Raw genomic sequence first — 17922 nt, 5'->3', positions numbered from 1 at the left:
ATGACCTCAGGACTCCGGAACTCAATTCCTCTACCAATAAAAGCCAGTACGCCATATGCCTTCTTCACTGCACTATTTACCTGGGTGGCAACTTTCAGAGATCTGTGTACATGGACACCAAGATCCCTCTGCTCTTCCACACTACCAAGTAGTCTACCATTAGCCCAGTAATCCATCTTTTTATTACTCTTACCAAAGTGAATCACTTCACACTTAGCTACATTGAACTCCATTTGCCACCTTTCTGCCCAGCTCTGCAGCTTCTCTATATCCCGCTGTAACCTGCCATATCCTTCCTCACTGTCTACAACTCCTCCGACTTTCGTATCATCCGCAAACTTGCTCACCCAACCTTCTAACCCTTCCTCCAGGTCATTTATAAAAATGACAAACAGCAATGGTCCCAAAACAGATCCTTGCGGAACACCACTAGTGACGGCACTCCAAGATGAACCTTTGCCATCAACTACTACCCTCTGTCTTCTTCCAGAGAGCCAATTCCTAATCCAAACCTCCAACTCACCCTCAATGCCATATCTCTGTATTTTCTGCAGTAGCCTACCATGGGGGACCTTATCAAACACCCTACGAAAATCCATATATACCACATCTACCGCTTTCCCCTCATCTACCTCCTTCGTCACCTTCTCAAAGAATTCAATAAGGTTTGTGAGGCACGACCTGCCCTTCACAAAACCATGCTGACTATCCTTGATCACATCATTCTTATCCAGATGTGCATAAATCCTATCCCTTACAATTCTCTCCAAGACTTTGCCCACAACAGAAGTGAGACTCACTGGCCTATAGTTACTAGGATTATCCCTACTCCCCTTCTTGAACAAGGGAACCACGTTTGCTAGCCTCCAGTCCTCTGGCACTACTCCTGTAGACAAAGAGGACACAAAAATCAAGGCCAATGGCTCTGCAATCTCCTCCCTTGCTTCCCAGAGAATCCTAGGATAAATGCAATCAGGCCCAGGGGACTTATCTATTTTCACCCTTGCCAGAATTTCCAACACCTCTTCTCTACATATCTCAAAGCCATCCATTCTACTTATTCGTGCCTCAGTATTCATATCGACAACAATGTCCTGTTCCTGAGTGAATACTGACGAAAAGTATTCATTCAGCGCCTCCCCAATCTCTTCAGCCTCCACACGCAACTTCCCATTACTATCCTTGATTGGACCTATTCCTTCCCTAGTCATTCTTTTATTCCTAACATACCTATAGAAAGCCTTAGGGTTTTCCCTAATCCTACCAACTAAGGACCTTTCATGTCCCCTCCTTGCTGCTCTTAGCTCTCTCTTCAGGTCCTTCCGGGCTACCTTATAACTCTCAATCGCCCCTATTGAACCTTCACGCCTCATCTTTACGAAGGCCGCCCTCTTCCATTTAACAAGGGATTCCAACTCCTTATTAAACCACGGCTCCCTCACACGACCCTTTCCTCCCTGCCTGATAGGTACGTACTTATCAAGGACACTCAATAGTTGCTCCTTGAACAAGTTCCACATATCAATTACGCTCTTGCCTTGGAATCTACTTTTCCAATCCACACATCCTAAGTCATGCCTCAACGCATCATAATTTCCCTGCCCCCAGCTAAAACTCTTGCCCTGTAGTACACACTTATCCCTCTCCATCACTAGACTAAAAATCACCGAATTGTGGTCACTGTCCCCAAAGTGCTCACCTACCTCTAGTTCTAATACCTGGCCTGGTTCGTTACCCAGAACCAAATCCAGTATGGCCTCACCTCTTGTGGGCTTATCTACATATTGTGTCAGGAAACTCTCCTGCACACATTGCACAAACACTGACCCATCTAACGAACTTGAGCTATATCTTTCCCAATCAATATCATGAAAGTTAAAGTCTCCCATAACAATCACCCTATTACTGTCACTCTTCTCCTGAATCATCTTCGCAATCCTTTCTTCAACGATTCTAGGACTATTAGGAGGCCTGTAAAAGACTCCTAACAGGGTGACCTCACCTCTCCTATTCCTAACCTCAACCGAAACTACCTCAGATGGCAAATCTTCATCCATCTTCCTTTCCACCGCTGCAATACTATCTTTGACAAGCAAAGCCACACCCCACCCCTTTTACCCCCACCTCTGACCCTACTAAAACATTTAAACCCTGGAACCTGCAACAGCCAATCCTGTCCCTGATCTAGCCATGTCTCCGTAATAGCCACAACATCGAAGTCCCAGGTACCAACCCACGCTGCGAGTTCACCTACCTTATTTCGTATACTTCTGGCATTAAAGTATACACACTTCAAGCCACTCTTCTGTTTACAGGCACCATCCTTTAAGATTGATGCCATATTCCTACCCTCCCTACACTCCAGGTCCTGCACCCTAAAGCTACAGTCTGGGTTCCCATGCCCCTGCAGAGTTAGTTTAAACCCCCCCCCCCCCAAGAGCACTAGCAAACCTCCCCCCAAGGATACTGGTGCCCCTCAGGTTCAGGTGCAGACCATCCTGTCTATAGAGGTCCCACCTTCCCCAGAAAGAACCCCAGTTATCCAAGTACCGAAATCCCTCCCTCCTGCACCATCCCTGTAGCCACGCATTTAACTCTTCTCTCTCCCTATTCCTCGACTCTCTATCACGTGGCACGGGTAACAAACCAGAGACAACAACTCTGTTCGTTCTAACTCTGAGTTTCAAACCTAGCTCCCTAAAAGCCTGTCTAACATCCTCAGCACTCCTACCTATGTCATTGGTGCCAATATGGACCACGAGTTCAGGCTGCTCCCCCTCCCCCTTAAGGACCCGGAAAACACGATCAGAGACATCACGTACCCTTGCACCTGGGAGGCAACATACCAAACGTGAGTCTCTCTCGTTCCCACAAAACCGCCTATCTGTGCCCCGAACTATCGAGTCCCCAATTATTATTGCTCTGCTCTTCTCCACCCTTCCCTTCTGAGTAGCGGGGACAGGCTCCGTGCTAGAGGCCTGAGCCCCGTTACTTACCCCTGGTAAGTCGTCCCCCCCACAAGTATCCAAAACGGTATACTTGTTCTTGAGGGGAACGACCGCAGGGGGTCCCTGCACTGGCTGCTTCCTCCCAGTCCCCTCACTGTCACCCATCTATCTGCCATCTTTGGAGTTACTACTTCCCTGTAGCTCCGATCTATGACCCCCTCTGCCTCCCGAATGATCCGAAGTTCATCCAACTCCAGCTCCAGTTCCCTAACACGGTCTTGGAGGAGCTGGAGATGGGTGCACTTCCTGCAAGTGTAATCAGCAGGGATGTCCATGGCATCCCTCACCTCATACATGTTGCAGGAGGAACATTGCACTGCCTTCACTGCCATCCCTCGAAAGCTAACCTTTATTTTAAACAAAAAACTGGGTCTAAAGAATACAACAAGCAAAATTCGGCACTTACCTCCTTACTGCAACGGATCTTATTATTAGGTTAGAGGAGGAGGGCGGGTGGGAGGCACTACCTCCGTAGTGCCTCGGGTTCTTCAGCTGCGCGCTTTTAAAGGGGAAACAAACCTACCCAGGTAAGCTTACGCTCTACCTGCTTCCGGGTCTCGGATGCCTCTCTGGTCGTCGTCACTTCCCCCTACTGCTCCCGCTCTTTCTGTGAAGAGAGAGTGAAAAAAACCACCGCTGCCCGCTACCGGTAAGTACTTTTAAAACAAACAGTCTTAACTTAGCTGCTGCTCGCACTCAAAATGACCGTTAGCGTCGAAGGGTGAGTATTTATACTCACTGCTTTCCTTCCCGGCTGCCTCTCTGGTCGTCGTCACTTACCCTACTGCTCCCGCTCTTTCTGTGAAGAGAGAGTGAAAAAAAACCACCGTTGCCCGCTACCGGTAAGTACTTTTAAAACAAACAGTCTTACCTTAGCTGCTGCTCGCACTCAAAATGACCGTTAGCGTCGAAGGGTGAGTATTTATACTCACTGCTTTCCTTCCCGGCTGCCTCTCTGGTCGTCGTCACTTCCCCCTACTGCTCCCGCTCTTTCTGTGAAGAGAGAGTGAAAAAAAACCACCGCTGCCCGCTACCGGTAAGTACTTTTAAAACAAACAGTCTTACCTTAGCTGCTGCTCGCACTCAAAATGACCGTTAGCGTCGAAGGGTGAGTATTTATACTCACTGCTTTCCTTCCCGGCTGCCTCTCCGGTCGTCGTCACTTCCCCCTACCTGGATCTATCTGCACGCAAATCACTGAAAGCAATATTGCAGGAACAGAAAGCAGTTAGGAAGGTTTATGGTGTGTTGACCTTAACTTCAGGGGGTTTTGAGTCCAGGGGTAAATGTGTCCTACTGCAGCTGTACAGGGCCTTGGTGAGACTGCATCTTGAACACTCTGCAGTATTGTGTGCAGTTTTGGTCTCCTTCCTTAATAAAGGACAAACCTAACATTGAGGGAAAGCCGTGAAGGATGACCAGACTGATCTCTGGGATGACAGGTTTGTTGTGGGAGCAGAGTTTGGGACGACTGGGCCTGTATTCCATGAGATTTAGGAAAATCAGTGGCGATCTCAGAGAGGTATGTAAAACACTGACAGGGCCAGACCGATTGGAAGCAGGGATGATAATTCTCCTGGCTGAGAAGCCTAAAACACAGTGTCAAAGTATTAGGTACAAGCAGTCCAACTATCAAGTCGTCTCTTATCCTCTATAACTCCAAAGAGAAAAGCCCGAGTTCCTTCAACCTTTCTTCATAAGGCATTCCCTACAGTCCTGGCAGTATGTTGATAAATCTCCGCTGTATCCTCTCTAAAGTTTCCATATCTTTCCTATGTTGTTGTTCTGTTCGCCAAGCTGGGAATTTGTGTTGCAGATGTTTCGTCCCCTGTCCAGGTGACATCCTCAATGCTTGGGAGCCTCCTGTGAATCGCTTCTGTGATCTTTCCTCTGGCATTTGTAGTGGTTTGAATCTGATGCTTCCGGTTGTCATTTCCAGCTGTCCACTGCAGTGGTCGGTATATTGGGTCCAGGTCGATGTGCATATTGATTGAATATGTGGATGAGTGCCATGGCTCTAGGAATTCCCTGGCTGTTTCTGTTTGGCTTGTTCCAGTCGAAGTCATGTTGCTTGTTATCTGCGTGTGTGGCTACTAAGGATAGCTGGTCGTGTTGTTTCATGGATAGTTGATGTTCATGGATGCAGATCGTTAGCTGTCTTCCTGTTTGTCCTATGTAGTGTTTTGTGGAGTCCTTGCATGGGATTTTGTACACGACATTGGTTTTGCTCATGCTGGTTAACGTGTCCTTCGTTCTGGTGATTTGTCTGAGAGTGGCTGTTGGTTTGTGTGCTGTTACGTGTCCAAATGATCCTAGTAGTCTGGCTGTCAGTTCGGAAATGCTCTTGATGTGCGGTAGTGTGGCTAGTCCTTTGGGTTGCGGCTTGTCCTCATTCCGTTGTCTTTCCCTGAGGCGTCTGTTGATGAAATTGCACGGGTATCCATTATAGGGCAGCCAAACAGAGAACAGCCAGGCAATTCCTACAGGCATGGCACTCATCCACAGACTTTATCAACAAACACATCGACCTGGACCCAATATACCGGCCATGACAGCGGACAGCTGGAATTGACAACCGGAAGCGACAGAGACAGGCCACTATAAATGCCGGAGGAAACATCACAGAAGCGCTTCACAGGAGGCTCCCAAGCACTGAGGATGTCACTTAGACAGGGACGAAACGTTTGCAAGACAAATTCTCAGCTCAGCGAACATAACCACAACAATCATAATTCCTGCCTCGCAGAATCCTCACCAATAACTTGCCCACCACCGACCTAAGACTGACTGGTATCTAATTCCCAAGGTAAACCCTATTCCCTTTCTGGAACAAGGGAATAACTTTTGTCACCCAGCAATCTTCTGGTACGATTCTGGACTAGTGGTGCTGGAAGAGCACAGCAGTTCAGGCAGCATCCAAGGAGCAGCGAAATCGACGTTTCGGGCAAAAGTCCTTCATCAGGAATAAAGGCAGAGAGCCTGAAGCGTGGAGAGATAAGCTAGAGGAGGGTGGGGGTGGGGAAAAAGTAGCATAGATTACAACAGGTGAGTGGGGGAGGGATGAAGGTGATAGGTCGGGCGAAAGGGTGCAGTGGATAGGTGGAAAAGAAGATATACAGGTAGAACAAGTCTGGACAAGTCACGGGGACAGTGCTGAGCTGGAAGTTTGAAACTAGGGTGAGGTGGGGGAAGGGGAAATGAGGAAACTGTTGAAGTCCAGATTGATGCCCTGGGGTTGAAGCGTTCCGAGGCAGAAGATGAGGCGTTCTTCTTCCAGCCGCCTGGTGGTGAGGGAGCGGCGGTGAAGGAGGCCCCGGGTTCTCCATGTCCTCGGCAGAGTGGGAGGTGGAGTTGAAATGCTGGGCTAGGGGGCGGTATGTTTGATTGATGCGGGTGTCCCGATGTGGTCTCCCATATCGGGAGCAACGGATAAAATAAATGTTATTCGTGGATGTGCAGGTAAAACTTTAATTGATGTGAAAGGCTCCTTTAGGGCCTTGGATAGAGGTGAGGGAGGAGGGTTTACAGTTCCTGCGGTGGCAGGGGAAGGTGCCAGGGTGGGTTGTAGGGGGGCGTGGACCTGACCAGGTAGTCACGGAAGGAATGGTCTTTGCGGAAAGCGGAAAGGGTTGGTGAGGGAAATATATCCCTGGTGGTGGGGTCTTTTTTGGAGATTGCGGAAATGTCGGCGGATGATTTGGTTTATGTGCAGGTTGATAGGGTGGAAGGTGAGCACCATGGGCGTTCTTTTCTTCTTACGGTTGGAAGGGTGGGGTCTGAGGGCGGAGGTGAGGGATGTGGACGAGATGCATTGGAGGGCATCTTTAACCATGTGGGAAGGGAATTTGCGGTCTCTGAAGAAGGAGGCCATCTGGTGTGTTCTGTGGTGGAACTGGCCCTCCTGGGAGCAGATATGGCGGAGGCAGAGAAATTGGGAATACGGGATGCCATTTTTGCAAGAGGTAGGGTGGGAGGAGGTGTAATCCAGGTAGCTGTGGGAGTCGGTGGGTTTTTAAAAAATGCCAGTGTCAAGTCGGTCGTCATTAATGGAGATGGAGGGGTCCAGGAAGCGAAGGGAGGTGTCAGAGATGGTCCAGGTAAATTTAAAGTCAGGGTGGAATGTGTTAGTGAAGTTGATGAATTGCTCAACGACCTCGCGGGAGCACGAGGTGGCGACAATTCAGTCATCAATCTAGCGGAGGAAGAGGTGGGGAGTGGTGCCAGTATAATTATGGAAGATCAACTGTTCTACGTAGACAACACAGAGATAAACATAGCTGGGGCCCATAAGTGTGCCCGTGGCTACCCCTTTGATCTGGAGGAATTGGGAGGATTCGAAGGAGAAATTGCTAAGGGTGAGGACCAGTTCGGCCAAACGAATGAGAGTGTGGGTGGAAGGGTACTGTTGGGGACGTCTGGAGAGGAAAAAACGGAGGGCTTGGAGGCTCTGGTCATGGCGGATGGAGCTGTAGAGGGATTGAATATCAATGGTGAAGATGAGGTGTTTGGGGGCCGGGAAACTGAAGTCTTGGAGGAGTTGGAGGGCGTGGGTGGTTTCTCGAACTTATCTGGGGAGTTCCTGGACTGGGGGGATAGGAGAGTGTCGAGATAGGTAGTGATGAGTTCAGTGGGGCAGGAGCATGTTGAGACAATGGGTCGGCCAGGGTGGTCAAGCTTGTGGATCTTGGGAAGGAGGTAGAACCGGGTAGTGCGTGGTTCACCGACTATGAAGTTGGAAGCTGTGGGTTGGAGATCTCCTAAGGTGATGAGGTTCTTTATGGTCTGGGAGATGATGGTTTGGTGATGGGGGTGGGGTCATGGTCGAGGGGGCGGTAGGAAGAGGTGTCCTCGAGTTGGCGTTTGGCTTCAGCGGTGTAGATGTCAGTGCACCAGACTACCACTGCACCCCCTTTATCCGCTGGCTTGATGGTGAGGTTGGGATTGGAGCAGAGGGATTAAAGGGCTGCGCGTTGGGACGGTGAGATGTTGGAGTGGGTGTGGGGGTAGACAGGTTGAGGCGGTTAATGTCCCGGTGGCAGTTGGAAATGAAGATTTCGAGGGCAGGTAATAGGCCAGCGCGGGGTGTCCAGGTGGATGCTATGTGTTGGAGGTGGGCGAAGGGGTCCTCGGAAGGTGGGCGGGAATCCTGATTGTGAAAGTTAGCTCGGAGGCGGAGGCGGCAGAAGAATTGTTCGACGTCACGGCGTGTATTAAAATCATTGATGCGTGGACGGAGTGGGATGAAGATGCGTCCTTTGCAAAGGACTGATCGTTTGTCCTCAGTGAGGGGGAGGTCTGGAGGAATGGTGAAAACTCGGCACGGCTGGGAGTTGGCTTCTGGTGTGGGTATGAAGCTGGGAGTGGGTGGTGGTGGGGGTAATGGGGTGGAGTCATGAGCAGGGTTAGTGTTCCCCTCGGGGTTCTGGGGGTGGGGATAGTGACAGTGTGGTATATCGGGGGCGTAACAGCAGAATGCAGGTGCGTGGCGCTGGTGGGGGCGGAATTGGTGGTGACCACGACAGTAGGGGTGGCGGAAGTCACTGAGCGTGTGGCATCGGTGATGATGTGAGGGTCGGAAGTGTTGTCACGTGTGATGCATGAGGAATTGAGAGTTGCAGAAGTGGTTGTGAGAGTGGCCATGATGGGGCGGAAGTGACATCATCAATCAGCGTGGGGGTGGCATCTGCATCAGCCTCATGGCTAATGGCCTCTGAGTAGTTTCCGACGCCAGGGGAATCTTCTGGAATGTTTGAGGAGCGCTGGTTATGGAGGTGCTAGATAAAAGATTGTTTTACTTACAGTTTTTGATGTTTGAGATGGAATTGAAATACTGTTTGTTGAGAGGATGAATCCTCCTGAGGATGTAATACAGAGTGGGTCCTTTGCAATCCACCCGTTCCACCTTCCGCAAAGACCGTTCCCTCCGTGACTACCTGGTCAGGTCCACGCCGCCTACAACCCACCCTGCCATCCTGGCACCTCCCCCTCCCAGCGCAGGAACTGCAAAACCTGCGCCCACATCTCCTCCCTCACCTCTATCCAAGGCCCTAGAGGAGCCTTCCACATCCATAAAGGCTTTACCTGGACTTCCACTAATATCATTTATTGTATCTGTTGCTCCCGATGTGGTCTCCTCTGCATTGGGGCAACTGGGCACCTCCTAGTAGAGCACTTTAGGGAACATCTCCAGGACACCCGCATCAATTAACAACACCGCCCCATGGCCCAACATTTCAACTCCCCCTCCCACTCTGCCGAGGACATAGAGAACCCGGGGCCTGCTTCACCGCCGCTCCCTCACCACCAGACGCCTGGAGGAAGAACGCCTCATCTTCCGCCTCGGACCACTTCAACAACAGGGCATCAATGTGGACTTCAACAGTTTCCTCATTTCCCCTTCCCCCACCTCACCCTAGTTCCAAACTTCCAGCTCAGCACTGTCCCCGTGACTTGTCCAGACTTATCCTACCTGCCTATCTCATTTTCCACCTTTCCAGTCCACCCTCTCCTCCCTGACCTATCAACTTCATCCCCTCCACTACTCACCTACTGTACTCTATGCTTCTTTCTCCCCACCCTCACCTTCCTCTAGCTTATCTCTCCACGCTTCAGGCTCTCTGCCTTTATTCCTGATGAAGGACTTTTGCCCGAAACGTCGATTTCGCTGCTCGTTGAATGCTGCCTGAACTGCTGTGCTCTTCCAGCACCATTAATCCAGAACCTGGTTTCCAGCATCTGCAGTCGTTGTTTTTTACCCCATCTTCTGGTATGACTCCAGTGGATAGTGAGGGCACAAAGATCATGACCAAAGACATAGCATTCTCTTCCCTGATTTTGTTTAGTAACCTTGGGTTTATCCCATCTGGGCCAGAGAATTTATCTATCTTTACGTTTTTCAAAATATTCAGCACATCCTCTTTCTTAAAATCAAGGGTTCTAGCATATCAGTCTGTTTCATGCTGTCCTCATTAAAATGAGACACTTCAACCCATCACACTGACTGCACATTTGACCTATCAAGTGCCCACACTTCCTCACAGACTCTTTGCACTCTGTATCAACTGATCGCTATCGACTGCATCATGTGATCCGTACCTCATGTTCCCACACACCTGTCAAACTACTTTATGCCCTCCAAAAGATCTCTAGCAAATCTCCCACCCAGGATATTTTTGTCCACTCAGTTCAGGTGCAACCCGTCCTTCTTGTACAGATCCCACTTTCCCCAGAAGGTATCCCAATGACACACCTATCTGAAAACCTCCCTCCAACCCCAGCCCTGTAGCCTCGTGTTCAGCTGTACTCGCTCTCTCTGTTCTTGTCTCAGACGGAGGTGGCAGCGGTAGAAATCCTGGGATTACTACTCTGCTTGTCCTGCCTTTTAGCTTCCAAGCTAACTGCCGATATTCACTTTTCAGGTCCTCCTCCCTTTCCATACCTGTCATATTGGTACCAATGTGTACCACGACTTCTGATTGTTCTTCACCCCCCCCCCCCCCCCCCCCGCCAACCACCACCCCGAAGAATCCCGTAGACTCAATCTGAGTCATCCCTGACCCTGGCACTCCGTTGGCAACATACCATCCGGGAGTCTTGCTGACGACCATAGAAACTCCTGTCAGTTCCTCTCACTTCTGAATTCCCTATTATTGTCGCTCTACTAATCTCCCTCATTCTCTTCTGAGTCACAGTCCCATGCTCAATGTCAGGGAGCTGGCCACGATTGCTTTCCCCTGGTTGGTCCCATTTCCCAACCGCATCCAAAACGGTATACTTGTTATTGAGCCAAATGATATCCCTGCACTCTCTGCCTATTCCATTTCCCTCTCCTGACGGTTACCTCGCCACCTTTATCCTGTAACTGAGATGTGACTACCTTCCCATAACTCCTCTCTCTCATCCCCTCATCCTCCCAACTGATCTGAATTTCATCCAGCTCCAGCTCCAATTCCCGAACGAGGTCTGTGAAGAACTAGAGTTAGGTACAATTCGCGCAGGCAAAGTCAGCAGGGACTCTAGTGGCGACCCTTACCTCCCACAGCCTCCATGTCTGATAAAGTTGGCTGATAGATTTCTTTTCTTAGGTCGCACACATTGCTGGGAGAAATAACAAGGAAAGATAGAGGCAGCAATATGTCATTCCTCCTCAGAACGGTTACATTTGTTTGCCTCTCTGAAGTGAATCACATAATAATGTTATCCAACATCAAACTGGACCATATGAGATCTGCTTGAATATTGCCCAAACTGTATTTTTTCACATTCCCTGATTCAGGTCGCTGCACCTTCCCATTTCCTTTGCAGGAAATGGTGCCAGTTGATTTGAAGATATATTTATTTGCACTTGTCTAATTTTTAAAAAATGAAACATTTAATGCTTTCACAGTATCTGTGTTGGAATGAATGCATCCTAAACTTAAACAAATACAGATATTTCTGGAAAAGCTCTGGAGGTCCGATAGCATCTGAGACCAAAATTCCGAGTTAACGTTTCTGATCTGGTGATGGTTCCTCAGAATCATTCTTAATCATACACTGCTTCCCCAGTTACTTTCCCGCACACAAGAGGAAATATCCATCAGGTATTCACTTTTCTCCTGATCTTCTATGCTCAATAACAGCATCTCCCATTCTCAGGCATAAACTGTTAATCCATCAATGCATGATGCCTTCATCCCAAGAACAAGAAAAAAGGAACATCTTGGAATGTTTCGCGAGCCATTGTGTTTATTTTTCCAGTTTAGGAAATTATAACTACACGAAAACATTAGATGTGTTATCAGCACTGAACTGCACAGATGCAGAAATATCATTCCTCAGATCAAACCCAATACCCTTTGCAATGAAAACAGCAATATTCTGTTTACCTTCCAAATCACTTGCTGTAACTCCAGACTAACTGGATGTGATTCGTATACCAGGACAAGCAAATCATTCTGCACGACCAAGTTCTGCAATCTCTCTTCATTTAAATAATTGAATGTTTTCTTATCTGACCTCAAAACGCAAAGTTTCCGTTACACACATTGCACTGTTTTTGGCGAAGGTTTACTCACTGCCTCCATCTGCCTGTATCCCATTGGAGACACCCTGCCCTCCCCCAGCCTGTATCCGATTGCAGATGCTCTTCCCTCCTTCTCTCTGTATCCTATTGTAGATGCTTTGCCCTCCCACTGTCTGTATCCCACTGCAGACGCTCTGCCTCCCCCGTCTGTATTCCATTGCAGACGCTCTGCCCTCCCTCTCTCTGTATCCCATGGTAGACGCTCTGCCCGCCGCCGTTGTTATGCCACTTCAGACGCTCTGCCTCTCCTGTCTGTATCCCACTGCAGACGCTCTGCCCTCCCCCTGTCTGTATTCCACCGCAGACGCTCTGCCCTCCCCCCTCTGTATCCCACCGCAGATGCTCTGCCCTCCCCCCTCTGTATCCAATAGCAGATGCTTTGCCCTGCCCCTGTCGGTATCCCATTGTAGACGCTCTTCCTTGCCCCTGTCTGTATCCCACTGCAGGCACTCTGCCCTCCACCTATCTATATCCCATTGCTGCCACCCTGTCTTCCCCCTGTCTGTATCATACTGCAGATGCTCTGACCTCACCTGTCTATATCCAATAGTAGGCGTTCTGCCTCCTCTTGTCTGAATCCCATTGCAGATGCACTACATCCTCACCTGTCTTTATCCCATTCCAGAATCTCTGTCTCGACTTGACAGCTTTTTGTAAAACTATCCTGGTGTATAAGGCAATTGAAGCCGCATCCAATTAGCCCCCTCATCCAAATCATTAATCCAGATTGTAAAATGCTAATAAACTCACACTGATCCCTGAGGACTTTCACTATTTACAGCTGTCCACTCTGAAAATGAGACATTATCTCTACACTGTACTTCAGGTTGACGAACCAGGGCTACCCTGTTCAACTGTTGTTGTCCAGAAAGTTTGTAGGACCTCCTCCAAATGGTATAAGTTAGTATATAGGCTGAAAGACTGCATTCTATTTCTGCATGACTCCATTGAGGGACAGAATAGCCTGCTTCTGTCTCATAATAAAAACGTTGACTGGCTGAATGCAGTCTACCTTTCTTTGTGTAACAGCGTCAAGGAAGAATTGGGAGAACAACATGTGGGATAGGAGCGGCAGTTGGCCATCCGGCCTCTCCAACCTGCTACTAAATTTATAAACATCATGGCTGGTCTGCTTGCCGTTGACTACCTCCTTTCCTGTCTGTTCCCAATAAGCATTGACTGTGCGATCCAACAAAGTAAGTTAAGGTCAGCCTTGAATATCTTCAATGACGCTGTCTTCACTGTTCCCTGGGAATGACAACACACAGATCACACAGTCCAAAGGAGTGTATGGTGGTCAAGTCATTGACTCATAATCTGGAGGCACAGATAGCTCATGAATTGAATTGGGGCGTTTAAATGAAACCATCATCATTTGTGAGAAGCAGCCCATCTGCTTTACTCGTGTCCTTTATAGAAAGGCCAATGGGGCATCCCTCCCAGGTTAGATCTCTGTTTAACTGTAAACCCACAGCAATGTGCTTTGCTATTTACTGTCCAGTGGAACAGTTGAATCAGCCACTCAGTTCAAGATCAGCAAAACATGCTGGCCTGACCAAGGCTGCACACCTCTTGTGAGGGATGAACAAAAGCAACGGTAACTCCAATCCTCTGCCTGCTCCCCATATATTTCCAGCTCATTTCTAGACAGGCAGCTGACCACTCCCTGTTTCGAGTGAATTCTTTCTGACTGAGCATCTCCCGAGAGTGATATTCATCTGGACAGGCACCTCTGGTGCTGGCTTTATTGATGCTGACATACAGATGCAAGAAACTTTTTAAATTCCACATCATTCCGAGTGCATAGAGAAAGAATGGCTTCTTGCATCTCCATATCATGGCTTTTATTCGTAGCCAATCCTCTCTCCCAGAAAATAAACATTTCCTACCCCCATGTGCTCTTGTCTTGCATATTAATCTTTTGTGTGACACATTATGCAACATGGAAGTCCAGATATAATACATCTATAGCATTCCCTTTATCCACCTTGTTTGTCATTTTTTTATTAAAAGAAATTTTGTCACATCATTCAAAGAAGATTTATCCTTCATAAAATTATGTTGACTGTGATGGATTGTGGTTTGGCTTTGAAAATCTCCCATTATTATTTCCTCAATAACAGATTCGAACAATTTGTCTTCAGTCCCAATAGTTTGTCCATTACTTTCCATTCCCCTAGTGAAGCTGATTATTCTAAATTCTTTCCTTTCTATAACCTCTACATTCTCTTTCAATTCCTCTGTCATAGGCACAAAGCTGTAAAAGATCTGTTCCAGTTGTGGTGTAAGGGACATGAGTCTCGGAATGGACTCATACTGTGTTTCTGGTTTACACACTCGATAGGCTGGATGCCCTCCTGGTGTTCTGACGTTATTGTCTCGATGTGCCGAATGTCCTTGTGGTGTTCCTACATTATATTCTCGATGGGCTGAATATCATCCTGTGTTTCTACGTTATGCTCTCGATGGGCTGAATGTCCTCGTAGTGTTCCAACATTATCGTCTCGATGGCATGAATGTCCTCCTGGTGTTCCAAAATTATAGTTTCGATGCCTTGCATGTCCTGCTCAAGTTCCTGATCAAGCCGTTGAAGATCTCAATGTCCTCCTCCTGTTGCTCAACGACAGGTTTGGGGACTTATGGAAACACCCTCCTGTCATGTCACATTTCGAGGGCTGAAATGTGCAGACAGGTTATGTTGCCCTCACTGGGTAACTCAGTGGTTATCACTGCTACCTCACAGCACCAGTGACCCAGGTTCAATTCCAGACTCAGGTCTGGAGTTTGCGCATTCTCCCCGTGTCTGCATGGGTTTCCGTCGGTTTCTCTAGTTTCTTCTCACAGTGCCAAGATGTGCAGGCTAAGTGCATCAGCCATGGAAAATGCCTGGTTACAGTGACTGGGTGGATGGGGGGGAGGAGAGGCGGGGAGGATAGATTGGATTTCGATGGGATAGTCTTTAGAGGATCTGTGTGAAGTCGATGGGTCAAGTGACCTGCTTCTACGCTGTAGAGATTCTATGATTAACACCTTTGTTGCAGAAACCGTTGAGGGAACACTATCTGAGTTAATTCCAAAATCCTTTCCTCAGTGAGGAGATTAAATCTGTACACACTACTGCAGATGTGATCTCACTAACATCATTTACAGCAGCAGAAACACATTACCAGCCTGCTGTAAAGTTCCCTCCCAGGTTAGAGCAGTCTCAGGTCACTGGGGGAATACACAGCACTGCTGGAAGATCATTGTCTTCTCTACTCCACAGCATAACGGGAGATCTGGAGAAAATGTTACAATGGCGCAGGAGAAAAACGGGTAAGATGTGATGAGATAATATCAATGTCTAGATATGTGTCGCAAACATCTCGCCTGAATCTACCATTAAGCTCCCCAGAGCCAATGCCACTCAGATTCCAGAGAATCAGGTAAAGTGGAGCTTAGACACAGCAAGGAGAAGCACACGTTGATGGGAGTTATATATCAAAGTCAAAATTTTGATACAATTTTTGGGTATGATATAAAACAAGAAATTAGATACTCAGGTTTGTGGGTACTGCAGTAATAATGGACAGCTTCTTGTTACATCTGATTCTTGAGCGTGTATAAGATGGGTTGTTTTAACAGTATGTTGAGCACCAAGTTAGAGATGAGGCGATTTTGGAAGTGGTGTGTAATCAGAAGAGCTAATTGAAACTTTGGTGTAAAGGAGGTTTTGGGAATAATGACCTCAATACATTGAAATTTACATGACGTCTGAATACAAAGGAGTTTTTTTTTCTTAAATTACGTGTATATTCCTGAGTCATGTAACACATGAACATATGGGGAATAAGTTGGCTTCAGCGAATTTGAAAAGTACATGAAAAATATTTAATGAAAGACAGGCAATGTCTGTTACTTATAGAAACACTGTAAGGCATACAGTACTCATATATCCGTCCAAGGTGTAAATAGCAAAAGGGAAAGGTGACTCAACGAGGGTTAACAAAAGATGTCAAAATTGCATTAGATCAAAGAACGTGCCTCAGAAATTTGCCAGACATTATGGATTCACTGAAATTTATGACACAACAAAAGAGGACTAAAAAAGTATTTAGTAAATCAAAAAGAGTACAAGAATGCAAACTAACCAGAAACAAAATGCCTGACGGAAAAACCTCTATGAATATTTGAAAGTAAAAAAAAGCAAGGTCAAATGTAGAATATTGAATGTACGGACAGGATAATTTGTTGGAGAGAACAGAAAAATGACAGGAAACTAAACAGTTACTTTATGTCTTTATTCATGGAAAAAGATCCAGAAATTCTCCCAGAAATATAAAGTGACCATGGACTTGCATAACCACAAACTAAAATCATTCATATCAGTGAGGAGCTAAGATTTCAAAACACAGCTGGATTGAGCGTTGATAAGGCTGTAGGGACATACCAAAATTTCAGAGAAAGCAGAAATAAACGGGTTGACTGCATTAGGGATCACTGTGATTTTCTATATTCAGTTTGGAATGCATTTCAATAATTTAAGAAGGGAAGAAGAGGGAGAGTGGAGAGTTACAGACCAGTTAACTTGTCACTCACAGTAAGGAATCTGCTGGACTTTATTGTAAAGAATGCGACTTCGAACTCTTCGAAAATCATAGCAAACACGAAGAGAATGATTTTAGATATCTGAAAAGCAAGGCAACATTCACAAACTTCTTGCTTGAAGATATCCCTTAGAGATATAAATGACGGAGAACCAGTGGATGTGATATAGTTGGATATTCAGGAGGATTTTTCAAGAATTCATACGATACGTTAGCAGAAAAAAAAAGCAACGGGTATTGGGAGGAACATATGCAAATGAGAGAAAGGAAAGGTGAGGTTTGACTGCGTTAAAGGGAATTATGTATCGCCGATGTCGAGCTCCATGCTCTCTCTTCACAGATGCTGTCTGACTCACTGTAATCTCCAGCATACGTTAGTTTCAGTACAGATTGCAGATTCTGGAGTAATTTGCTCTGACTAGAAGCAAAGACATTCTGCACCGGTCACACATAGTTTTGGTGAGTCTGTATCTGGAGTATTGTGTACAGTTTTGATGTACGAGAAAGTGAGGATGCAGATACTGGAAATAAGAGCTGAAAAATGTGTTGCTGGAAAAGCGCAGCAGGTCAGGCAGGATTCCTGAAGAAGGGTTGGTGAGCATTTCGACTCCACTTACCCGCATTCTCCCCGTAGCCCTTAATTCCTCGAGACAACAAGAATCTATCAATCTCTGCCTTGAAGACATTTAGCGTCCCGGCCCCCACTGCACTCTGCGGCATGAATTCCACAGGTCCACCACCCTCTGGCTGAAGAAATGTCTCCATATTTCTGTTCTGAATTTATCCCCTCTAATTCTAAGGTTGTTTCCACGGCTCCTAGTCCCCTTACCTAACGGAAACTATTTCCTAGCGTCCACGTTTTCCACGCCATGTATTATCTTGTATGTCTCTATTAAGTCTCCCTTTAATCTTCTAAACTCCAATGAACACAATCCCAGGATCCTCAGCCATTCCTCAGATGTTAGACCAACCATTCCAGGGATCATCCGTGTAAATCTCCGCTGGACATGCTCCAGTGTCAGTATGTACTTCCTGAGATGTGGGGACCACATCTGGACACAGTACTCCAAATGGGGCCTAACCAGAGTTTCATAAAGTCTCAAAAGCACAACGGTGCTTTTATATTCCAACCCTCTTGAGATAAGTGACAACATTGCAGTCGGTGTCTTAATCACGGACTCAACCTGCATGTTAACCTTCAGAGAATCCTCGACTAGCACTCCCAGATCCCATCGTACTTTGGCTTTATGAATTTTCTCACCGA

This window comes from Chiloscyllium punctatum, chromosome 46 (assembly GCF_047496795.1).
Source record: "Chiloscyllium punctatum isolate Juve2018m chromosome 46, sChiPun1.3, whole genome shotgun sequence".
NCBI lineage: Eukaryota > Metazoa > Chordata > Chondrichthyes > Orectolobiformes > Hemiscylliidae > Chiloscyllium > Chiloscyllium punctatum.
The sequence above is the reverse complement of the archived record's forward strand: the minus strand, read 5'-3'. Positions refer to the sequence as shown.